At 51.3% G+C, this 26,131-nt stretch overlaps 1 protein-coding gene across 2 annotated transcripts in view; it reads left to right on the top strand.

Annotated features, from left to right (window-relative positions):
• Positions 1-26,131, top strand: part of PRMT8 (protein arginine methyltransferase 8) — a 177,044-nt gene that overhangs the window by 56,251 nt on the left and 94,662 nt on the right. For both annotated transcript variants that reach the window (XM_085025168.1, XM_085025167.1), the window contains 2 exons: positions 22,854-23,017; positions 24,081-24,199. The gene's annotated coding sequence lies outside the window, so the exon portion shown is untranslated. The remainder of the gene's footprint in view (positions 1-22,853; positions 23,018-24,080; positions 24,200-26,131) is intronic.

Below are 26,131 nucleotides of genomic sequence, written 5' to 3'. Positions count from 1 at the left end.
ATACCTCGCCTTGAAAGTTGAGACCCATTCCTGAGAATGTCTTTCTGGGCTCTGGCTTCAGATGTAAGGTTCGGGTTGATGGGTGAATGAACACACACACAGGTATGTGCATGTACCTGTCCTGGACTTTTGAAAGATTTTCTCTGGGCTGAAGATCATTAGCTAGGCTAGGCTATCAAGGAAGGTTATAGTTGCTTTTTCTCCAGGTCGCCAAGAAGTTTGACTTTTCATCCACTCTAGCGGAGGGTGGCTGAGCAGCATAGAGGGAAAACCATCGGATTTAAATTTTAATCTTGGCCCTGCCAACCTGTGTGCTTTAGGACAAGCCATTGAACATTTGTGGCTGTGCTCTACAGTAACAGCTCTCTTGCAGGAGGCTTTTAATGATCCAAGAGGGAGCATAACCAGAAAAAATACATAAACTGTAAGGAGCTGTCATCACCTTACAATGGTGATGGTGACGATGTTTCTACTCCTGGGATGTTGGTACACGTTGTTGCCTAGAGAAGTTGTGTGTACAAGATGATCCTTGCGGTGCTGGGATTTTCATAGTAAGGTTAAAGGATAGTGCTGTTACCTGGGGTTTAACCTGACTACCTGCCACCTGCTGCTTTATCCCAGAAGACAGGGGCCTGAGGAGGGAGCCCGTGTTAGCAACTAACTCAAGACCTTGGTAACAAATGAGTGGAATACCCAAAGGGGGGAAGGAATATTTCACAACCTTTGAGAGCAATATGATGGGCAAGTTATTTTTGTTCAGGAACACAAAGCAAACAACATTAGCGCCATAAAGAATGCAAACCACATCTTGCCTATTTAAAGCCATAAAGGAAGGGAGCCCAATTATGCAGGCAGAGCAGGCTCTCTTTTTCCCCCAGCCATGATTTCTGGTTAAAAAGTGCACACAAACCACAAAGATAGTTGATAGCATCTCTTCAACTGCTAATGTGTTTCTTTAGTGTACTGCGTTAAGAAAGAAAATAATTCTAAAAATAAAGCAGCGTCACACTTTCTTCAACTTGCTATCTCATTTGAGGTTTATGTTTATATTCTGTTGAGGAAATCTCAAGACAGCATCCTTTTTCCCTTCAGTAGTAGGTGATGCTTCCCAGGCGTGGAGGGGGAGGTTACAGGCAGTTTTTCCCGGCACATCCCCATTCGTTTACTCACTGTTTATTGATGTCTCACTTCCTGTGCTCTCTCCTGGGTGGGCATGAACAAAAATACTCTAAAGGTACCCTGCCCTTCGGGAAGAAATGACACACACCCCAGCATCTCTCTTTGATTTGTCAAGAGAGAGCTAACAGGTTTGAGGTTCAGAGAGAGGAGCAGTTAGTTATTTCTAGTATCTCTGAGCTGCAGGGGTAGACTGAGCGTCCGAGGAGGCGATAGTGGGTGTTAACACCAGGGACAGACTTCAACCAGATCCCAGGTGGCCTTGGATAATGGGTTAAGGATTCGTGACTTAATTTCTAAGGCACGGAGAGTAATACAATTTTTTGAGCAAGGAAGCAGTGTGATCATCTGGCCATAAATAGCACCTGAGCTCTGGAATCTCAGTTTTGAGAATGAACTTAGAAGACAATTGCACGGGTGGAGTTAAGGTGACTTGAGGATGCTCAAAAGGGAACAGCGATTGGGGGTTGGCCTCCTGCTAATATCATGTTTGCTGCTTCTCTTTATTTTGCATGGAGAACTATGCATGGGTACGAAGGAGCATTGGGTTCTTTCGTAATTTACTCTGTGGCTGAAATAGCCTCCGACACCCAGAACCCTAGACAACGTGTCTCCAATGCTGCATGGGAGGAAATGGCTGCACCAGGCTGGGGATATCTTGGTCTAAGCAGAAGGGCATGAAAAGAGGACAGGGTAATATTCCCTAGTGAATGGGTAGATGCCTGAGTGCACCTGCTATTAACGAGGGAGGGGCAGGATGCTCACGGCGCCAAGCTCCGGTGACCTTAGGTCAAGTCTGAACATTGCCACTAATCTGCTGTGTGACCTTGAACAAGTCGCTTTTCTTCTCTGGGCCTGAGTCTCCTCATCCGTATACGGAAAGGTCAGGTTGGATGGTCTCTAAAATTCCTTTGAGCTCTGACTTTCTGTGGGTCTCTGGTTAGGGTTAGCTATGGCACGGCCCATCTGATGGTCCCCAAGCATCTCTTCCCCCTCACTGGTGCCGAGGGAAGCAAGTCAACAGGAGACACTGTCCCTTAGATCCCCGGGCAGGTCTTACAACCTGAGTTCCAGGCTTGCCATAGGTCAGCAGTGTGAACTTGGGCAAGTCACTTAACCTCTAAGAGCCTTTGTTTCCTTTCTAAAAGAAGGGGTAAATTAACGTGTCCATTCCCTCTAGCCAAAGACGCTTCCTTTTGACCATGGGCCAAGCTGTAGGACCATACTCTCTAACCTAGATCTTGCCTACGGCTGAGTTTTTGCGGCTCAGGATCAGGAGACGATGCAGAGAACTTAGCGTGCAGTTCACCTTGGTGTCAACCTTCTGGTTCCTTTGCTGCAAGGTGTGCTGTTGGCTCCTGTGACTTGCTAACAGTTGTGTTGTAGCATTGAAGACCATGGGCAGAATATAGTATCACTTGCAACACAGGCGACCACTGGAGACAAAAAGGATGGTTAGTTCTTATGGGACTCGGACAATGAAAACACGTCCTAGAATCCATCCGGGTCTGCTTTAGAGAGCCGGGTGGCTTTCTCTTGTACCCGGTCACAGGCTGTCCTTCCTGTCCTGCAGTATTGACATATAGGAATAGCAAGACGTGGCTGCTGTAACATTAGTTTCTCTTTGACTCCCTATGGAGAAATTGAGGGGTCTGTGATTATCTATGACGAGGCTAGTCTGGCTAACGAGATTTGAACTGATCTGCGGAATTTCTAGGGCAGAGGCGGCGCTGTTGCGTATGTCTGTTTGGGTCAGAGACAAGTTTGGACTACCTTTCTCAGTCATGTTAGTCCCTACTGTGGGAACTGTTGCTCTCAGAAGGCGTGACATGCTCTGCGCCTACTTCTTTTGGAGGTTTCTGAGTATATTCTTCAGAGAAACTTGGAGGCGTGGGGATCTGAAGCATCTGAAAGTCTTTCTCCGTGATCCTGAAGAGGTAAAGTTAGTGGCTTGGCAGGTGGATGTACGCCCGGTGTCTACAGGAGAAAGAACCCCGTGGTAGAGCACATGCCTTATTAGGAGGATATTATTTAGCACAATGGGGGGGGGCGGGCAGCCAACGTTTTGTCCCTCAAGATGGACAGACTCCTTGAGCGGATTCAAATAGTTCCCGCAAAGCAAGAACCGACTGCCTCTTGTAGGTAGACGAGCCCCAGTATCAGTTCCCGTTCCTGGCAGGCTGGGTTTTGCTGGTAGGTTTGTTATAACCTCAGCAGAATCACCTTGTCGAAGCAGAGGCAAGCTTCAATTTTTAAAGACCCAAGTTTGGAATTAACTACACGAAGGAAACCTAAAGCACTAGAAGGGCTCTGTAGAAGGAAACCCACCTTCTCAAGCATTCAAAGAAGTGTTGATACATTTTGCCACATATCAGTTAAAATCAGAGCAGTCGCTAAGGTTGGATAAAAACACCAGAGTTTTGTGTGTTTCCTAAGTGGCAGAAGACCATAGGGAGTAGAGCAGCAGCGGGAGGAAGGTAAAGGAGCTTGTGCTGAGAAAAGAGAGCAAAGCACAGTGAGAAGCACTAGACGATGACATGCGCGTGAACAGGAACCTCAAGGGCTTTGCACATCCCTTCCGGGAGCCATTAGCACACTTCTGTTTAGTTGACTACAATATGTGCATGTATATATAAACTTTCTTTTTGAACAAGGTGTGGAAATAGCAGAACTTACTTACATCATGAAACCAGTATAGATAACTTGGGAAGGGTGCATTGTGAGAATTTGAACCAAGGCCTCTGTTCAGAGCAAAATAGCATGCCAGCATTATTGGCATATAGTACATTAATTTGGGGGGGACCTCTTAAACGCCTAAGACTTTTTATCTCAGAGCTAAAAGCTTTTCTAATTATCTCAAAAATGTAGTAAAAATAAAAGGACCATTATGTAAATATAGTTTTCAGTATTCACACACAAAAAATACTCACACTTGAATGACTTCCCTTATAGGTATTTTGGACTGTTTGGACTAGATATTTCTGGAATGCACACACCACAACTGATGGATATTTTTGATCAGTTCTCTTTAGTTTCCCAAGAGAGGGGAAAACTAGAAGGATAGAAACAGAACAATTAGAGGAAGCTGGCTTCCAATAATATGAAATTATCATTAGGAGGCTAGTGATATTTCTTTTTCATGGAGAGTGAAGAAAGGTTAGATTGGGAGTTCCCGTTGTGGTGCAGCGGAAACAAATCCGACTAGGAACCACGAGGTGGTGGGTTCGATCCCTGGCCTCGCTCAGTGGGTTAAGGATCAGGTATTGCCGTGATGAGCTGTGTTATAGGTCCCGGACACGGCTCAGATCTGGTGTTCCTGTGGCTGTGGTGTAGGCTGGCAGCTACAGCTTCAGTTCAACCCCTAGCCTCCACATGCTGCAAGTGCGGCCCTAAAAAGAGCCCCCCTCCCCCAAAAAGAAAGGTGAGATATAGAAAAACAGATTTTGACCTCTGCACTCAAAAGAGAGTGGCCTAACATGGTTTTAGGCAAGAGCCTGTGTTCTTGATAGTTGTGTTGAGCTGTATGATAAAGGCACCTGTGTCACTGGGACAGGGAGAAGCTTGATGCTTGTGTGTCTGTGCAGACAAGATTATGAAGTGGTCCTGTTTTTTTGTCTTCCCTGTCGTCAGTGACTGTGTCTGACGTCAGAGTCCCGGGGAGATTACGCCCAACAGAACCCCCTGGCCCCGTGTCTGCATCTGTACCAAAAACGGAGGCTGGGTTGTAGGCACCAGGCTGGTTCCCAAACATCCGGGGTTGTGTTTCTCTTCCTCGTACGGACCGATTCTTCAGGACAGCTGGAGGACTCAAAAACAGAGAACGACTATGGAAGGATTTGGAGGAATAAACCGCACAGGGGAAAGGAACAATTCCTTTATTGATAATTTCCTTCTCTGGGAGTCACTTATTCAGAAGCCAAGAAATTGGAAGCAGGCGAGCAAGGCTTCTGAGTACCTAAAATAAAAGTCCTCAATACCCCACATTTCTACAGGAGCTCAAGGCCCGCTCCTCGGTCTGGCACATGTTCTAACCTGTCTTGTTGTCATGCTTACAGAAGGTTAGATGTGCTGGTGGAGGGATGGGAAAAGCTCACATGTGGGTGGAGGCTGAAGACCCTATGCTGACGAAAGAAGCCAGATACTCCAAACACGTGTCTACAGAAATGTCCAGAAGAGGCAAATTCAAAGAGACAGAAGGGAGAGGAACGGTTTCCAGGCTGGAGGGAGTGGGGTGGAGAGTGATAGTTAATGGGTATGGGGTTTCTTTTGCTGGGAGGGATGAAAATATTTGGAATTAGATGGTCGGGAAGATGGTGCAACTTTATGAATACACCAAAAACCACGGTAAAGGGAAACGTTTTGGATATGTGACCTATATTGTAAAAATAGCCAAAGAAGAGCCCAAAGATCTGGGAACCAGGTAATCTGAAAGCAGGAGCAGAATCAGACAGAAGGAAGTCTCCACCCAGGAAGCAGAGCCACTTCGAACCCTGAGCTCTGTCTGCCTCTCCATCTGTAGCCTCTGCCGGCTTCCATCCCTGCAACCCCCCAGATGCATCTGACGTCCCTGCCAGCCATGGGCAGCTCTGGGTGCCAAGGGGGAGAAAGGCGATTAAGACATGGTCCCTGCGCTCAGGAGGGGTGATGGCCCCCGCAGAGCAGTGGGCGCCCATGCAGAAGACCCCCTGGAGAGAAGATGGTCACCTTATTTCCAAAATATTTTAAGAAGGTGGTGGTGGTGGGGGGGTCCTCAGGTAATAGATTTGAAAAAAGCAATCAGCACCACCCACCTTTTAAAGAAATATGAAAACCTTGGTCCAGTTGCAGTGAGCTAGGAAGATAATGCATGTGGAATGGCTCATTTCCCAGAGAAGCGGGAGGCTTGCTGTATCTGTGGAAAGGCGGATGTCCCCATGGCCCTCCCTAACCCCAGACGGTGGGTGGATCCCAAGTATTTGCAATCCTCTGGCCTCCCGGGCATCTGGGATCTCAGGGCAGCTGCACACCTTGTTCTAACTGTTGGTATTTTCCCAAAAGACTCAACGTGGCTGCCTTTCACTCTGAGGGCTAAGATGGCACTGAGTTAGAGGAGTGGAAGAGGGCCCACGAGTAGGGGCTGTGGCTGGGAGTCGCTGGGGAGGGGACTGATTAAAGCTGCCCCCCTCCCCAGGCTCTCCAGCATCCGTTTTTTTCCTAAAGCGAGGGGAGCCTGCGTGTGCCTCACCTCCGTGGTTCTGCTGTAAGACCACAGCTGGTCTGGACCCGGCTCTGTCGTTTCTGGGTGAGCGCACACCTTGGGACTGGTGTGTCTCTGAATGAAGGACCAGGCACTCTTTTAAGTCCCGGCCTCGGTGAACAGCCATGTCCCGAGTGGCTTAGAGGGGGCCCTGGAGGCAGGGGGAAGGGAAGATCTGAGGCCTCTTTCAGTGGGACACCCACCTGGAGAACATAGGCCCTTAGCTCAAAACGGCCATTTCTGTGCTCGGGCTGCTGCCAGGGACCCTAGGTAACTGGCTTTGGACACAGGGACTGCTTTTATTTATTTATTATTATTATATTTGCTTTTTAGGGCTGCACCTGCAGCATATGGAGGTTCCCAGGCTAGGGGCTGAATTGGAGCTGCAGCTGCTGGCCTACACCACAGCTCATAGCAATGCCGGATCCTTAACCCACTGAACAAGGCCAGGGGCTAGAATCCTGGATTCTAATATCTAGAATCCTGGATACTAGTCAGATTTGTTTCCACTGAACCACGATGAAACTCCCAGGACCTGCTTTTAAAAATACACATTTAGGAGTTTTTAAAGACAGGAGCTCCAACCTGCTCCTGGAACGGATACATTGGAAGGGAAGACCCTCCTTTTAAGTCAGGGCTTCGCACAGAGGCTACACTCAGTGGTGTCCAGAAGCTGAAAGCGAAGGGCTGGGGACCCGAGTCTTGGGAGACTAGAACCCAGCTAAGCGGGGCAGGGTGGGGCAGTGAGGGGGGGTGCAGATGGTAGCAATGGAGGGGCCGGGGGCATGTTTCAGCGATTGACCTCAGAGTGTTCACGGACCCGGGACTTCACCTGGGCTCGTGCAGGTGCTGGGCTTGGGGCAGGAGAGAGGAGGGAGGAATGGAATGCAAGCCAGCCAGGAGTCTGAGCTTGAGGGCTAGCCCTGGCCCCCAGCCTCCTTTCTCCTCTCCCCAAGAGCCTCCCTGGCAGGTTTAAGGAGCCCAGCCTCTCCGAGGGCGCAACGGCCCCCTGGCATTACCTTCAGTCATGGGGATTTATTGTAAGGATACCTCTGGAAATTGGGGGGGGGGCTCCCATAAACACTGAGGGTGGATTGGCTTCCAGGAGCTTGGAACAGGATTCTGGATCTGAAGCAGCTCAGGGATCTGCTTATCTCGGCTCCACAGCGAGAGGGAACCCTCGGTGGAGGTGCCTGGCGCTCTGCTCCTCCTCCGCTGCCTACCCCCCCATCCACCCCCCCCACGGCCCCTGCTGCTCCTTCATGGCCCCTGCCCGTTGGATCTTCTCTCTGTGTGTGTGTGCTTTAGCTTTTAGTCCCATCGCCAGCTGCCTTTTCTCTCACTTTCAAACCTTTGGAGGGCGTTTGATCAGACCCCTGTCACGGCGGCCCGTGTCGGCAGCCGTTTTCACACGAGGCCACCTCTGGAAATGATGAACGGGCCGTCCTGGCCTGAAGTCAGATGCCCCCCTGTCCAATCAGCCACAGCTTGGAGGGCAGGCTGGCGGCAGGGGGCCCGGCGTCTTAGGTGGAAGGAGACTGTTTGTGTCGGTGGCAGGACGTGTGTGTTGCGGGTGTGTCGAGTGAGGGAAGAGTGGGTCTCCTAAGACGTGGCCTGTCTGCACTCATGTCCCAGCCATAAAAAACAGGAAGCCAGTGCTCATGAGACCTAGTCCTACCCGCAGTGCTGTTTCTTGGGTCAGATCTCCTGGAGCGAGTCTGGGAACAGCTGCCTCACCCCCCAAGATCTCTCTACCCCGTTTTGGGGTCCCGTAAGAACAGGAAGAGGTGACTGGAAGGTTTGCGGTGCTCTTTTTGGCTACAGGAGAGAATTCTCAGATTGCCCTAGAAATGGGCGCCGCTCTGCCTCTACTTACCTGACATCTCAGCCTATTTGAACCTTTTCCTTTTGACACCAAACTTAACCTTTCCAAATTTCGGAGTAGTATCTGGGGCCTCGTAAGTGCTTACCTGTCTGATAAATGAATGAATGGACAAATGAGTGAGAACCATCAGCTCTTGAAGGAGGGCTGCCTGGGAGAGGGGGTCAAGGCACCTGGCTTTGCTGGAAGAAAGACCTCGCTTTGAATCCTGGCTCTGCCCCTTACAAGCTGTGTGACACTGGGACAAGTTACCTAACTTCTCTGAGCTTCCCTTTCCTTAAGGGTAGAATAACACCTAGATCTAAAGGCTCTGGAGTCCCTGTGATGTGGGTGCGATTCCCAGCACAGGAGCAGAGCAGGAGGGCTTGCATTGAGAGCTGTAATGACTGGGCTGACTCCAGGGGCCTGGGGGATGGGATCACCTCCCCCCCACCCCCACCCCCGCCCCATCTGTGGTGCCAGGCCCATTGGGAAGTCAGCTGCCCAACCATGGCTGTGGAGAGGGATGCGAAGTCCAGGCCCATCCCTCGCCGCTTGTCTCCTCTTCACTCCCAGGGAGTTAGCAAGGCGGCCGGTGGACTGCAGGACCAATTCAACCAAGGCGAGGCTAAAGTGTGGCAGGCAGGGTGTATCCCAGAAGCCAGGCCATGGGAAAGAGCTGGGGATGACCCGTGGTGCCAAAATGTGCATGGAGAAAATGAAGGTTTAGAGGCAAAGACCAAGTCAGGGGTCAGGTCTCAGGTCAAGAGCCAGCAGGATCAGAGAACTGGAAGCCCCGGGGCTGGGTGTCAGGGCCTGCTGCCTGGAGGGTGACCTCTGATCAGAGGCAGGGAGCACCTCCTTCACCTCTGGCCCTGGAGTCCGCGTGCCAGCTTGATGCCAGGCAGGCTCTTCCAATCTGAGTCTGTGACGCAGTGCGGACAGGGAAAGGCCCAGGTGCCCAGAAACCCTGGCGGGGACTCCTGGCTGGTTGTGGCGGCCATGTACGGGTGTGCTGGTGAAGACAAGGACCCTGTCACCGTCCTCCTTCCTGCCTCTCCCAACTCAGGCTCAGCTCCTCCATCATGGCCCATCTGCCCCATCTCGAGTCTCTCCCACCGCAACTTTTCATCCTTCTGTGCCCTGCCTCGCAGCCTTGAGGCCTCACCCAGCATCAAGGATTTAGCCTTTCCATGTCCTCCCAAGCCTCCTAATATGTCCCCATCATGGTCACTTGCTTCTTTATGACCCATCGTGTCAACCCCTTCTGCAAAAATATGTCACTCCCTTGGCCTTATTGTTGGCGCATGTCAGCCGCCACAAAGAAAGCTCAGCCTCGCTGGATGGCTTCTCTGTTCCCACTTGGGGTGGCTGAGAGCTGCCGAAGGTCACACAAACCCCCAGCTGTAGGTCAGCTTGGGCTTTCCCAGCTGTGCTTAGTCTAGGATGAGGCATCGGGTGCCCCCGCAACCCCCATCCCTGGCCTCTACAAGGGCCGTCCCAAACCCTCACCTGTCTCCCCGAGCTTTCTTTCCTGCTGACTTGCCCCTCCCTCACCCCAGCTCTGAGCTGCCTCACCTTGTCCTTCAAGGTAAAAGCCAAGTTCAGTTCCTGGGCGGACCCTCCTTACTGCCTGGCCCCTCCCCGCCCCCTGCAGCCCCTCCTCCCCAGGGCTCAGCGGAGTCCCCTCCCCTTGGGGGGGCCTTATTCCTCCTCTGATCTGGTGGTTCTCTCACCGCCCGAATCTTTTCCTCACCTCACCACCGGGTCCTTCCCATTAGCATTTAAACATGATCCTGTCTCTTCCAATAACATTGACGACAAAATTGTCTTTCAGCCCTGGGTCCCTCTGAAACAATGGCCCTGTCACCGCTTCTCTTTGCAGTCCAATATTATTAAAATATTGTCTGCACTTCCTGTCCCTAACGGCAGTATCCCCTCCCATTCACCCGTCAAGCCTCACAATCTGGCTTTCATTGACCACCCCCCACTCCTCCAAAATCTCCTATGACCACTGGGCTGAAACCACTGCTGACCCGGGTTATACAAAGCCCAGGAGACGCCCCCCCCCAGGCCCCCGCCTCCTCCGAGGCTGCTCCCCTGATGCTCTCCCACCCTAACCTCCCACGGGGCTGCCTCCTTGTTTTCCTTCTGTCTCTCTAGCCGGGTCTTTTCCAGTCTCCTCTCCCAGAGCCTCCTGCTCCCTCCCACCCCACTTAAAGCCTGGGGTTTTCCCGAGTTCCCCGTCTCCTCCCCTCCCTCCCTAATCACCATGTTCTCCTCCGGTTCAAGTGCTATCATGATGCTGATGACGGCTATGGAATGGGGGCCCAGCCAGGAGCCTTTCCTGAGGGCCACCTGTCAAGGGGTCCCCTCCTCCTGGCTACACCCCCAAACTGATTCCTCCCCTCACTCCCGGCTTCTCCTGCTCCTCCTCTTTTCCTTGTCTGGGCAGATGTGTCTCCAGCCACCCAACTGGCCAAAGCCAGCCTTGTAGGGCTCCCACCTCTGACTCAGCCCACCTGGATGCTTCTGCTCCTCCTCCTCATCTTTGGTGGTTCAGTCTTCTCTGCGCCCAAACCCAACCCATCAGCCAGCTCAGCTGACTCTCCCTTCTTACTGTCGGCGGAGTTCATCCTTCATCTCAGCTGCCATGGGTTCCCCCAGACCCCGGCATCTCCTGCTGGGGCTTATGCAGTGCTGCTCCCCCCTGCCCTGAGCTCTCTCTGCCCCATGTGGTCCCCTCCTGTCCATTCTCCACTCAGAGGCCAGGAGGAACCTCTACAAATGCAGCCCTGCTCAGCCATCCTCCCGCTTAAATTCTTCACGGATTCCCCAGTGCCTTCAGGATAAAGTCCAAACTCCTTAGCGGGGTGTTCAAGGCCCCCCACCCCTTGTGGTATTAATGAGTGTAGCGAGTAGGACCCGGAGACTCTCCCTCAGATCCTGGCAGTACTTTTGCTGTGTGACTTTGAGTAAGTTACTTAACCTCTATGAGCCTCCACATTCTTCTCCCTCCAGTGAGGGGACGAAGCCTGCTCCGTGGGAGCCGAGCCTTATTTCTGGCTGCAATAGTTGCCTTTTTATCTCTGTCTCAGGGCGGGCATGCAGCCCATTGGGACCCACTGTTTCCTGCCCCACCCAGCACCCTTTATGTCTTGCCCGTCAGCTTATCCCCCTTCCCCGATGGATGCCCTCTGCCCTAGCGATGGCTTCTGAGCTGCATCATTCCCAGAAGCCACCAGATTCCATCCTGTCCTTGTCTCCACCCAGTGGACACTGTCTGCAGCCCACCACCCCAGCCTGGTGCCTTCCTCTTCTGCTCGCTTAACTCCTCACAATTGTTTAGGTTCTTCCCAGGAATCTCACCTGCTGGAGGTTTCTTCTGCGCACTGGGACTAGTCGCTGCTCCCAAATGCTTCTGTGGAGTCTTCCCACACTGCAGTCCAGGGCCTCACCTCGGTCTCTCGAGTGCTCTTGCTGTGCGACACAGCTCCTGGAGGATAGGGGTCACATCTTTCTTATTTTTACATCCCTGGGACAAAGCACAGCCCCTTGGCTGTCCACAAACAAATTTGTTAGATGGACAACTTAAACATGGAATTGGCTAAACTTTTGTTGGATGGACAGCTTCAACTTGGACTTAGCTCTGGGCGGTATTCGAATTCTGACTCTCCTTACTGGTTTAGAATGCTCTCTTTCTTGTTTATTTTTCTGTTCCTCTGGGGAGTAGGGGCTGTAGCCCATCAGATTGTAAGCTCCCGGGGGCAGGGCCCTGGCAGAGAGGTCCCCTGTGGAATTGGTGCACAGGGGAGCCCACGCCCACTGCCCGGCCTTGGACAGGAGGGAAACGGCGTGTGGGGAGACTGGGCCCTCATCTTCCTGTGTGCAGCTCCAACCCAGGAGCCGTGGAGGGTCCTGGGCAGCCTCCGAGGTGCTGGGTCATAAGGGGTGGCAGTGGGGATGGGGTCAGAGCACTTTGGGAAGGGAGGTAGAGCCGAGGCCTGGTTGCCTGGGAAAACCCTGGACACGGGCCCGGGGACTGTCAGGCCAGGGCTGACCTTGCCCTCCACACTGGTTTCGGCTTTTGTTTCAAAATCGGTTTTCAGGCCGGTTCAGAGCGTCTCTGAATGTCACTTCCCATCAGTTGATGAGTGAACTTGACAGTTTGTAGTGCAAGGGACCCCTGGGGCTTTCTCCTGCCCGATGACCTGGGTTGAGCTGCCAGCCCTCTGCTGCCGAGTCTGCCTTCGCACTGCAGACCCCCACCGCATCCTGAGCTGTTACCCTCCTACAGGTACTCACCGCTTCCATCTCTAGCACCAGGGGGAGGCGGAATGCAGTCAGTCTAGAGCAGGGCAGAGGCTGTGCCCTCTGGCCACCCTGGGAAGGCCAGCTTGCCTCCCCCGGACCTGGTGCTGGGGTCTCTGGAGGCTGATCCTGGGCGGCGGCGGGGCGCGCACAGGCAGCGGATGTGCTCGCCTCCAGGGGAGCCTGGCGCCCCAGAACACTCTTGTTTGTTCTTCTCACTCTCTTCCCCATCCTGCGGGTGTATGACGTGTGTGGAGGTTGAGGGGCGATGAACTTTGGGCCTCTAGTTCTCTTTTTAAAACACCCTTTGCCAAGTCAGAGCTCTAAAAGTGGGTTTTCTGATAATTTGCTAAGAAATGGGGTTGGGCTGGGTTTTCAGAGCAGCTTCAGGAGTCATGGGTTCTGTCTACAAAAAACCCAGGCATCTTAATATAGGGAAGACGTCATTTGGATAACTGGTTCTATGGCTGATTTTGGTAAAAATTCCTTTATTCGCCCTTCCAACAGCGTGAATTTCCAGAGCAGGGGCCCCACGTCTTTCTGGCCCTGTTGGGAGCCCCGCGACTGGAGGGGAGCATCAGCCGGCAGTCAGGGGTGGGTCAGGCCAGGCAGGCATGGCCCTTCTTGCTGGGCACTGGTGTTTGGGAATGTGGGAGGCTGGGGCCACGCCTCCAAAGAGGTCTCTGGAAGGGGACCAGCCCTCCTCCACCTGCAGGGATGGGAACGTGGGCCTATTGGGGAAGGCAGGAGACAAGCCAGCTGATGTCAGGCAGACTCCTCCTTTCAGGTCTGAATCTCTGCATGAATGAGGTTTGGCTCTGGGCAGGTACATGAACAGTGAACCAGGGAAGTGCCTGCGGGCAGGTCTGCGATTCCAGGCATGGATGGCTTGCAACCAGCCCCGACCCAGTCTCATCTGCACACACCTGTTCTCCGTCCCTCTCCCATCTCTCTCTGGTGGGCAGGAGTTCTGCTCAGTGCTCCGCAGGGAAGTCAGGAGAAGAGGTGGATTGGATGAGTCCCTGGGGGAAAAAAAAAAGGCCTTCTCAGGCAGAGATGATCTGAGTCCATCAGGACAGTTGCCCCAGAGCACTGGTGGTGACCATTTACCCTTTTCCTCCTCTCTGCCTGGAAAAAGTTCTGCAGCTCTTTGCAGGTTCTGGATGCAAGCATTGGTGCATGCAGCAGGGCTGTGAGCCAGATAGGGAATGGGCTTTGAGTCTGTCCCCTGGTGGACGGTGGGGAGAGAAGGGCTCCTCAGGAGCTGGGCCCGCAAAGCCTGGGTCTCAGAGAAATAAGGCAGCGTTGTTAGAAGCAGCGTCCCATGTGTGCCTATATATGTGTGTATTTGCAGGAACCTACATTTGTAGGGTCAGCCTGGAGTGTGACTGGGTACAGGTGAGAACCGATTTCCCTCCGGTGGTGCTGGATGTGCGGAGGAAGTTCAACAGCGGTCATGATGGCAGTGGGACTGCAGGGGTCTATTTACAAGGCTGCCTGGTTGTGCAAAAGTTATTTTTAAAAATTTGCTTCCTGATCTTGCTCCAGAATAATGGAAGCCAGGGAGGCTAAAAATGAAAGTGAGAGGAAGGGATCAGAACCTGGAATGTGTTCTCTCATTTATTCATTCTCTTAATGAGTATATATAAGCCCCCAAGTGCTCAGCGCTGGGCCAGGCAGGGGGAGGGGGACACAAAAAAAGGTCTGGCCCTGTCCTCTTGTGGCTCCTCGATGAAACCGAAAGGCACAGCCAGGAAATGGCTGGGCACCTGGGTGGCGCGGGAAGGGGAGGTGGCTGTACTTCTGTCTGTTCATCTTAGTTTGGACATTGGGGGCCCTGGGTACCTGGATTTCCCTGCGTTGGGTATTGTTATGGCCTTTAAGTTCAGAAACTTTTCATTTGAGCAAGTCTGATGGAGATTTGTAAAAATCACACCCCCTCTGCGCCTGCCACCGTCCCCACCGGGGCCTTAGGAAACAGAATCCACAGAACACAGTTTCGTCTCTCTTTAAAGGCTTGGTCCTAACCCTGCCTTCCATTGACTACCCCCCAACCCGTTCTTTGCTTCGCTGCTACTGAACCCTGATGAGCTGAAACCCTTACGAATGGAGAACTGACAGAACTGATTTTGTTTAAGGAGCAAGTTCAACCTCACGTCCATTCTGAGGCTGTTCAATTTTGGCTTGGTGGTGGCGGTGCTGCAGGGACAGAGTGATGACTGTTCTCTTTCCTGAGAGTGTTTTCCTTCCCTTAAGCTGGGTTCTGCAGACTCATCGCGGTTGGATATAACTTTTGTCTAAAGTAGGACAAAACTCTAAGGTGCGGGGTCAAAGTGAGTGACACGGCGTAAAATAGTTTAAAGGAAACAAACACAAAAAGATTCTCCAGGGGCTGGGAGGCCCCAGGAGAGGTTTCATGGAAAGGAAAGTTAGCGGGGCCTTGGGGACAGGGCAGGGCTTCGGTGAGTGGATGGGAGGTGGCCACATTATTGAAAAGGGGCAGCCTGAACACCCCAGGGGGATCAGAGTGTCTTCATGACACGGTAACTTTTCATGAGGGTCTAGGTGATGTTGCATCCTCCACCCCTCAGCCCACCCAGGATTTATTCTCCAGAACCTGGGCTTGGCTCTCTCCGCCTTCTGCAGGAACCCATGGCACACTTGCTGGCCGTGAGTGCCGATTGGTTAGTAAGCATGAATCACAGGGTAGAAACTGGTACCCCGGCTTTGACTCTGATGACATGAAAGGAGATGATATCACCATGCCTCGATATGTCCTTCTAAGGCAGAGGAAGAAGAGGACTGGTTTCATTTCCTTCTGGTGCTGCAAAGGCTCATCCCCAGCTCTAGAATCCAAGCTTCCCTACTATTACAGAAGGGTTACAACGTCGCCCTCAAAATCAGGAGCCACCAATGGGTACTAGCTCAGGTGGACATCTTTTATTTTAAAAAAAGAAAAAAAAAACATTTAGGGTCTTTCTTCAATTGACAAATCCTTGGAAAATCCATAAAAATAGGGAAAGGCAAAAAAATATAGCCACTCAACTGGGCCCAAGATTACTCTTTCATCTGATGCCCAGCTGTGCATCCACTTAAAGTGGGAGGAGGACCTGTTGAGACGCTCTCAACAACTATTTTTTAAATGTAGAAAAACTTAAATTAAAACTTAGCATGCTAGAACAAGGCGCTAGAATCCATTTGATCCAACAGCTCTTCATTGAGAGCATTATCATGACTTTGGTTTAAGAGGAGGGATTCAGCCAAATTGGCAATTTCACCCTTCTATCCCAAACTCCCAGAAATGACAGAATATATACTTTTAAAAATACAAGCAGTGCCAGGAAACAAAAAAGGATGTCCTTGGTACATCAGAACCTGAGGAATCTCTGAAGGGTGGAAGGCAGTCAAGATCAGATGGATGAAGGAAGCCTCATCTCCAAATGTCCCTGTAGGAGAGGGATACCACAAAATGTGCTCCAGGACTGGGAGTGGCAGCTGTGGGAACAGAGGGAAGGCCGGTGTACATGACAAGGTTAGCAGTGGGGGTTACCAGGAGGCTCAGGCAGGCAGGTGCATCCCTGCACTCCTCTGCCGCTGATCCCCCAGGGCAGGCAGTGAGCGACAGAGATTGCCTGTGCTTGGGTTAGAGAAGCAGAGCAGGACTCCACGTGGCCCACACAACCCAGGACAAAGACTTCCATTTCTCCGCTCCCTCTTGGCTCACTCTCCCAAGAGCAGGCACTTTACCTGGCTTATATGGATGGGCTGGAGTAAAACCCATCCCTTCGTGCCTCCTACTTTTTCCCTCTGAGGATCAGGCCAACGTGGACTGTCTGATACAAAAATGAACATTCCCCCAGGATTCACCATAAGGGTATGGAAAACCAGTGCTGTGAAAGAGAGGTACTGATTGCAGGAAACAGAAGTTCACACCCCAAGAAATGCTAACAGTGTAAGCAGAATAGGACTTTTCTGGAGCCTTTGGGGGTAAGTACAGCTATTGGATCTGTAAAAAATTAGCCAGAGGACTTGGGAACTAAAAATGTTCCAGTGAAATGTAAAAATGAACAAATGGGCTGGACCAGCAGAGTGGACGTGACTGAAGAGTAAGTTGGTGAGCTGGAGGCATTTTCTTTGGCATGTGGTCTAAAGGACCATGAGCTGGAGACACACAAAGAAATGTTAATATGTGGAGAACACATTATGGCCACAAGAAATTTCTGAAGGAAGGAATGGATGGAGTGGAAAGAAAAGACTAGAAAAAATCACTAGGGAGTTCCTGCTCTGGTGCAGTGGCTTAAGGACATTGTCTCTGTGGTGGTGCAGGTTTGATCCCCAGCCCAGGGCAGTGGATTAAGGATCTGGCACTGCTGCAGCTGTGCCATAGATTCGATGCCTGGCCTGGGAACTGCTATATGCCATAGGTGCGGCCAAAAAAGAAAAGAAACACTAGAAGAAACTTTACTGGAGGAAAGAAAAGAAACCAAGACAAAACCCCAAGATTAAATAGGATGACCAAGTGCTGAGCAGGGGAAATGACAAACACCTGTGAATAGATTCATCACCATAACAAAGTTAGAGGAAAACCTTTTTTGGTCTTTTTGTCTTTTCTAGGGCTGCACCTGAGGCATAGAGGTTCCCAGGCTAGGGGTCCAATTGGAGCTGTAGCCGCCTCCACAGCAATGCAGGATCTGAGCCGCATCTGCAATGTACACCACAGCTCAGGGCAACGCTGGATCCTTAACCCACTGAGCGAGGCCAGGGATCGAGCGTGTGTCCTTGTGGATGCTAGTCAGGTTAGCCAACTGCTGGGCCATGACAGGAAAACTATTTTTTTCAAAAAAAGAAAAAGGAAACAACTTTCAGAGAGAAGGAGGAGAAAAAAAGATGCTCTACAAAGGAGGATGAGAGGGACCACAGACCTCTCACTGGCAACACCAGATGCAAAGAGGCAGTGGAACTGAGCACAAAAGCGTTGGGGTGGGGAAGAGAGCGAGCCTGGATCTGTCCCCGGGAAAACTCTCCTTCAAGTGCAGAGGGGATAAGTGTCATTTTGGGCATCATGGATTCAGAGTTTACCGTCCCTTGGCTCCCTCTAAATAGTCCCTAGAGGTCATAAAAAGGCAGGATAAAAATGGGAGAGAAGGACTTCCTTTTCACCGACGGCACACACTTCTGTCTCCGGAGGAGCGAGGCAATCTCCATCAGTTTGCTCCTGGTTGGAAGAGTGTGAGCTCACCTGTCAGCTCCCCAGGAAGCAGCTGCCACTACAGAAGGTCTCTGGCTACCCTTGCAGCGTCACCATGTTAAAAGCATGCCGTGACCCTGACATTGGAGCTCTCCCCTCGGCCCTCATCCATGCCCTTACTTTTGTCTCCAGAGCCTCACGAGGCCTGTGCCTGGCTGGGGCTGCCACCATCCTGTGAAGCGTTTGCTGTCTCTCAGTCCTCAAATCCATCCCACGCATGCTCGGGGGGATGAGCCGGGGAGCGTCTCTCCCTCCGGGCGGATGCTCTGGGTCACAGTCGACACACCTGTGCAACCTTTTCTGCTCGGAAGCAGTGCGCTGGCAGACAGATTGCTGAGAGCATCAGGCGTAGGCCTGGCTGAGCAGAGGAAGGCCTACCCGGGACCTCTGGGAACTCTGGCACTTGGAGAGCCTTAGGATGGAGGAGAAGACCCATCAGGAAGACGCCCTGGCAGCCTTGGGAAGGAAGGAATGAAATAACAATGGATCTAGGAGGCCACAGGTATTTGAAGTCTGGGTGAACCCATAAGCTGCTGCTTTAGGGTACCTGGCTGGTGGGAGAGGAGGTGTACACAGCTGCCCCAGGGTCCCTGAAATCTGAGCTGAGCTGGGCACCACAGGGCCTGCCTGGGAAGTGCTCTGGATCCCCTGGCAGACCTCTCCATGGGGGAGGATTTGGAAGATCTTTAAAAATTCATGTTATTAAAGTAATTTCCCCCTCCAGTTTCTCTCCTCCGAGTAATCATGTCTGAGAAAAGCAAGCGGAGCTAATGTTCCCAGCATGTTTGTGCTTCCCTGGTGGCCACTGTTCGTGGCCGGGTCTGGTTCTCTGTGGGCGGAGCTCTTCCTGGGCCTCCCTTCACCCGCGCGGGCCTTGGCTGGGTTCTCCCCGGCTCTTTGGGTCAGAGGAGGCCGAGACTAGCCGGGGTCCCTCTACTGTCTTCGCAAGAGCCCCAACAACTTGGCTGATTTTTTTTTTTTTTTTGTCTTTTTGCTATTTATTGGGCCGCTCCCTCGGCATATGGAGGTTCCCAGGCTAGGGGTCGAATCGGAGCTGTAGCCACCGGCCTACGCCAGAGCCACAGCAACGCGGGATCCGAGCCACGTCTGCAACCTACACCACAGCTCATGGCAATGCCGGATCATTAACCCACTGAGCAGGGGCAGGGACTGAACCCGCAACCTCATGGTTCCTAGTCAGATTCGTTAACCACTGCGCCACGATGGGAACTCCTGATGTTTTTTTATAATCCTAGAGAGTACCATGGAGGGGGCCCCCAAAGCCATAGGTCCCTGGCTCCAGGGAGGCTTGGATTTAGACTCTTTTCCTCAGATAACCACCTTCTTGGCTTTTTAAAAAAATACCTCTGAAGATGTAGCTCTATTATAGCATCTCTTGGAAAGACTTGCTTGCATTTCAATTGCTGTTGGCCAAGGAAGCTTAAACCACACCCCGTGCAGGCCCATCGGGCTTGAGAAGGACCAGCCTGAGGATTCTCTCCTGCCCCTGAGGAGCCCTGGACACACAGGCCTCATGCCACCTCTGCCCTGGAACGAAGAGGCTTCTCGGTTCTTGAATGCATCATGCATGTTGCATGTTTTTACGTTACCCATTAGTGTCGGGTTCGACCCTCTGATTTATTTTGTGCTTCCGGCACCATCGACTCATTTAGAAGCAACTGAGCAGAAGTGGAGACACTGCAGCCAGGGGGGGCAGAGAGGAAGAGTGGGGGCAGGCAGGAGAGGACCAGGAAGTCTTCTGTGGCTGCCTTGTCAACAGACACCCAGGAGTCCCCGTCCATGGATGCCTTGCGCCGACGCTCCCTCCCGCACGCATGGAGAGCCCTGAGCCCTCTCTATAAGCCCCACTTGAATGCAGTATTTTAGAATAGACAAGTCCCACCAGGAGACCAGAGGATTTGAGATCCTCAGGGCAAGGGGGTGGCATCGAAAGCTTTCTTGAAAAGAAAAATCATTGAAGGTAAATAGGGTTGGGTGTTCGTGTGGCCCACGTGCTGAGCCCTCGGAGCACAGGCTTTCCCAGCACTTCTTCCTTCTTCTCCTTGTTTGTTCAGAGAGCTGGGGACAGCATCACTCCTGAGAATGCCACCATGGGGTCTCCAGGGATAGAGCGGAGAGTTCAGCTTGTCCAAACTCTACAGCAGGAGTGAAGACCAGGAGTACCAAGGACTCTGTGGGCAGGGAGAGACCTTAGCCATCCCCTCCTGTCTCTCTCGGCTCCTTCCTACCCCAGGGTCTTCAGTTACCCATGGCAGAGCTGGGATTAAAATTTGAGTCTCTTATTTCCACTTCAGTCGTTTCTGATTAGATTTGTTTGTTTGTTTTTTTGTTTGTTTTAACCCCAGAGCATCATGCTTCTTCTGAAGTCTGCAGGTCAGGGCACAACTTAAGGGCAGGCCAAAGAATGAAACACTCGTGTAACAGAATTTGAAAGCGTGTGGGGTGAACTCCCATCCCCCAGTTATGCTCCCAACAGCTATAGCTGATGCTTGACCTTCCACCATTAGAGATTCATTCCTCTGTAATGCGGAGGTGGGGCCAGCTTCCGGAGTCTCCCAGTGCAACGCTAATACCTCTGGGAAGGCCACCAAGAGCTGAGAGCTGCTGACCTGCTTGGGCTGTTTCTCCATGAGACTTGCTATCTAGTGGTGGTGGAGGAGGGGAAGGCGGGGCAGAGAGATTTTGGAACTCACTGACACAGGACTACAGAGCTGGGACTGGTATAGACACCCCATATAAGCTACCACCTACCTGCACCTACATGTATGATGGTACATGACCAGATTCACTAGTGGGAAACTCCTGTAAATATCAGCAACTATTTGGAAACTGAAAGGGAAAGACAGGACTGCTCCCCACCTGCTCTCTGAGGATGCCCAGCTCAAGGCATCGACACAAGCAGGTTCCCCCCACTCCCTAGGGCTTCATTGGCATGGATGGACCTGCATGGGCACTTTTGTCCAGGGCTGAAGGACGCAGAGTCTGTGCTATTGTTGTGTGTGTTGGAAGACCGGGCAAGAGACCAATGGCGTGTCATCTGCCTTCTACCCTGACACGGGGCCTTGTGCCCTTGCAGGTGAATGGAAGGCTGGAAATGGAGGCCCTGTGAGGCTTGGAGCATGAGGAGTGGGCTTGGAGCTTGGTTAGATCTGCCCCAGCCTCTGCACGGCATCCGGAAGTTGCGGGGGGCGCCAGGAGACAGCAGCTTTGCAGAGCCATCAGCATCCTCACGAGGGACCCAGTCAACGTGGGCAGGGCTCCTGGAAGCGAGCTCAAGGTCACGGGCATTGACTAAGGGGAGCAGAGATGACAAAGAAGAGCCAATGTGAATACGTATGCTGTGGTCCTGCAGGGGCTCCTAGAAACTCTCCGGGAGGCTTTGGGGCGGGGGGCATAAGGGATTCTCAAGACATGGGGGTTCAAGAACAACTCCGGGCCTTTGTTACCTAGTTATGACACAGGGTGGTGTGGCCTGGTTGTACTGGAGTTCCTCCTCCGCCATCTGAACCCTGCCCGGGATGCTGAGACAAAAATGCCTCTGATCCCAGGACCCGGAAAGGAGCCCTTGGCCTTCCTGAGAAAAAGTCAGTAGCTCACGGATGCCACCTCTTTCCTCCCCACCCAGATCTAGGCCATGATGCTCCAGGGCTGGAAAACTGGTCCCAAGCTCTCTCTGGGAGAGAGCAGAGTTTTCAGGGACTCTGTTAGCCAATCAGGTGAAGGAAGGGGGACACCTCGCCTTGTCTTATGAACTTGAGGTAAAACGAGGCAGAAGGAGGAGGCCAAGATTTGCTCAGAACCTCTCAGCAGGGAAACCAGGACCTAAACCTTCCAGGGCCTGGTACATGGGTCAGTGGGGGAGGACAGGTATAGATTTGTTTAAAAGAGAAAAGGCCATCTTTGCAGGCTGGAAAAGAGTCAGGGCGTAGCAGCAAAGGTGTTCTGACGTCATTCACCCCCTCTTCCTCCATCCTCCACCTGCCAACGTGGGGTTCCTTCCTTCCTGCCAGTGACGGAGCCCCAATTTGCTCAGGATGCATTTACCGAGTCCTGACACCGCTGAGTGGCAGATCTGGCCGCTTGCATAAGCTGAGTTTTCCAGAAGTTTAAAAAAAAAAAAAAAAAAGCAATGTCCTCCTTACCTGCAAGTATGGCATGTGACCCGGGGTGACACCACTCAGAGCAGTTACTAAGCAGATGTGACAGAAAGAGCTGCAGCAGGAAAATAGTTTGATGGGTGCCATTTAGATGGAGTGGCCTTGTCTCGAGCCATTGCCAGGCTGACAGATGCCATGGCCTCCGGGAGTGGGATGAGCCCTTCCCTGGAGAGTCCAACGTGACAGCAGATGCTGAGTTAAGTCGGTCACATCCGGCCACACACCGCACACCATCGCGCCCGTTTACTGAGGTCTGCAGTGAGCCTGGCTCTGGGTCAATAGCTTTGCCCCGACCTGGCCCACCTCTTTTTGCAGACAGGGATTTGGGGGTTCAGAGACGTGGAGCAATGCACCCAGAGTCAAAGAGCAAACTGTCAGAATCCGGTCTTTAGAGACTTGGGCTGTGTTCAGCCCCCCATGAGACCTGTGACCTGAGAAAGCTCTGAAACCTTCCTGAGCCTCCCTTGGTCTATAGAACAAGGGTAATAGGCAACTCACCTCTGGGGTTGGTGTGAGGGCTCAGTGCCTGGCCTGGAAGGGGCCCTGGGCCTGCAGTCACTGCTCCAAGGTCACCAGGCTCCCTCCCCTCCCTCTGAGGCCTTAGGGGAGAAGCAACCCCAAGGGGAGGCCCTTAGCTTTGCTAGCGTATTTCCAGCCCAGGAGACGAAGCCCCTCCCTCCAGAAGCCACGGCTGCAATTACGGACCTGGACAGTCAGTGAAATTGAAGCCACTCTTTTCTCGCTGTGCGATTTTAAAATGCCACCCAACCTCTGTGTAGTTTTTCCTTTGGAATAACTCTGAGAGGTGTGTTAGGATGCTAACTGATTTTTGTTTTCCCACAGGTGAATCAGCCCCAGAGGGGGCTGCTCCTGACAGGGTGAAGACCCTGGCCAGCTTTGCCAGCCACACAGCGGGGGGCTGTCTGGGCCATCACCCATGGCCAACATTGTGACTTTGGGACAACATGTTAATTTGAATGTGTTTGAAACCAAGAATCATGAGACAGGTAGAAATTCTTTACCTTTCCTTTTTTTTTTTTTTTTTTTTTTAGGGCCCCATCCACGGCATAGGGAAGTTCCTAGGGTAGGGGTTGAATCGGAGCTGCAGCTGCCAGCCTACACCACAGCCATAGCAATGTAGGATCCGAGCCTCATGTGCAACCTACACCACAACTCATGGCAATGCCAGATCCTCAACCCACTGAGCAAGGCCAGGGTTTGAACCCGCATCCTCATGGATGGTAGTTGGGTTCATTACCACTGAGCCACAAGGGGAAATCCACATGAGCCCCTTCTTTTAAAGCAGAGGAAAGGGGCTCAGAGAGGTGCTGTGAGTTCCTCAAAGCCACTCCGCTATTGAATGACAGAGCCGGAGCTACGACTAGAGCCCAGATCTGCGGGCCCCTGCATTCATGCTCTTCCTCCATCAGGCTGTTTCTCTCTCACCTGGACAGACAAGGTCTTCCATGAAGAGATGCTGGAAGGGAAACTCGCTTTCATTAGAATACTCTTTCCTAGGAACTATGTTAGATGCTGCATCTATATTGGCTCATTTCATTCTCACAAACCGTCTGCCCGAGTGATCATGTGAGGCCACTTTTACTTGGATGGAGAAGTTAACCCACTGGCGTGTTAAGACCGCCAAGCCCAGGCCCTTCTCCCAGGCTCTGGCCAGAGGCGCCTTCCTTTCACTCCTTCCTCCCTTGGCCTCTCTTACACTTTGAAACCTCCTCTGACAGCCTGAAACGGGAGGTTTCACGTGGTAAGGGTTCCTTGGGTTAAGGGGTCATGAGTGGGTCGCATCTTGTGGGCAAGTCTGAATACAAAACAGTTGTTGTTCTGAAAGGGAGCTGAACAAGACTCCTCTGGGAAGTGGAGGGTGTGGTTTTCCAGGTGGTGCGTTTCTATCAGGCCCCCTGTACCAGCGGCAGAGGCACCCTTCCACCAAGCTTCCAGAAGAAAGTGGAAGTGAAGGTGGCCCTATAGGCCTGAGTGGCCTCTGCAGCCATTCCACCTGAGTGACAGGTAATTGATGCCAACATTTTTTTCTTTGTCATTATTGTTTTTCAGACTGTAGAACCTCTTAGCAATGTCCAATTTGTGCTCGCCTGCCTAGACTTGGAATCGATCTGGTTTCCCTCAGGGAAAAATACTCCACGTCTCAGCGTGTCTCAGGAGGGCCATCCCAGGTATTGTAGAGATTTGTGTAGACATGACTTTAAAACAAAGATTGTGTCTTTCATTTCATGGATCTACTTCCTCAAGTGCCTAATCCGGGGCTTTGAATGCAGTAGGTGTTTTTGTACTAGACTCTGGACTAGTGGAGGGGAAGAAAGGATTTGCACCTCCCAAGGGTTCAGGTTACACTCCGAGAAATCAAATTTTGGAAAGGATCTGGCACTGTATTAAAACAACACCACTTTTGAGAAACTATCACATGGAAACGAAGCTCCTGTTCATAAGGGTACACGTGAAAAAACATTTGTTGCCAAGTTGCTTAGCATGATGAGACACTCAGAATGACTTGAAAAATCCATCAGCTAGTTTACCGAAATATGGTTTATCCACACAGTGAGACATTTTACAGCTTTTAAAAATAACTTGGATTTACATAGAATAACCTGGAGAGAAGTCTGTAATGCACTGTTCAATGAAGAAAGCAAGCTGCGGAGCGATGTATAGTATGATTCCTCTTCTATACGACATTTAGATGGTCCCTGACTTATGGAGTTTCGATTTACCTTTTGTTTTCTGACTTTGTGATGGTGCAAAAGTGATGTGCTTCAGTAGAAACCATACTTCGAGTGTTGAATTTTGGTCTTTTCCTGGTCGGGCGTAGGCAGTCAAATACTCTCTCGTGATGCTGGATGGTGACCGCATCGCCCACTCAGCCCCGCGATCACCAAGATGAGCAACCAGTACACCCATTCTGTACCCAGACAACCCTTCTGTTTTTCACTTTTGGTATGATACCCAGTTCTTTCCATGAGGCAATCAACATTTCGTTATAAAATAGGCTTTGTGTTAGACGATCTTGCCCAATCATAGGTTAATGTAAGCATTCTGAGCACATTTAAGGTAGGTCAGGTGTATTATGATGTTTGGGAGGTTGGGTGTATTAAATACACTTTTGAATTATGAGATTTTCCATTTAGAATGAGTTTATCAGGATGGAACCCCACTGTAAATCAAGGAAAATCTATACGTACACCTGCATGAGAAACAAATGTTGGATACTCAGTAAGACATTAATTGGCATATGCCCTCTCAGATCTGTGGAATGACTGGCTAATGGGGACCTGCTATGGAGCACAGGGAGCTCTACCCAATATTCCGTGATAATTTATGTGGGAAAAGAATTTGAAAAAGAATGGGCGTGTGTATATGTATAACTGAACTGCTTTGTTGTACAGGAGAAATTATCACAACTTTATAAATCAACTCTGCTTCAATAAAACTTCAAAAAAAGAAAGAAAAGTTAAAAGAAAAGCTAAAAAAAATTACCTCAGAGGAGTAATGTTTTAATTTTTTCAAAATTTAGTGAAGTCCATGTTAAAAAAAAAAAAAAAAGAAAGAAAACAACAACAACAACAAAAACCTTTGGAAAGAGAAGAACAGTATCAGGGTGGTTAAATGGTCCAGAAAAAGAAACAGATGGAATCACAGTTTTCTTTAGCCACCTCCATTCACTGTGCACCTTCAGGCAGAGCCACCCCTGAAACTCCAGATATCAGCCCTGCATGAGGGCAGATCACAGTGTGTTAGGTCCCAAGTGACATCAGTACATAATGCTTTGGTGTGTGTGGGGGTGTGTGGGGGTGTGTGTGTGGGGTGTGTGTGGGGGGAGACAAGGCTGCAAAACTTCCCATCAGTAATTGTTTTGGAGGCACATAAGAACTTTGGTATCTTAACAAAGAATGTGTCCCCAGCCTGACTTGAATGGAGGCTACTATGCTTCTGGTCCAAACCCTAAAACCTCCAGGGTCTCCTCGTTCATATCAATAGATACTTCAGGGCCTAACTGACTATAAGCCATTGATTATAGCTATATTCAACCTATAAGAGCCAATCCATATGACCTCTGATATAGTACCAGAATCCATAACCAGTTCCTCCTGGAA

This window comes from Sus scrofa, chromosome 5, assembly GCF_054392235.1.
Source record: "Sus scrofa isolate SSC_HxYL_T2T_F1_AM1 chromosome 5, Sscrofa_HxYL_maternal_Yorkshire_Landrace_v2.0, whole genome shotgun sequence".
Taxonomy (NCBI): Eukaryota; Metazoa; Chordata; class Mammalia; order Artiodactyla; family Suidae; genus Sus; species Sus scrofa.
This window is presented reverse-complemented; position numbering and strand designations above follow the sequence as displayed.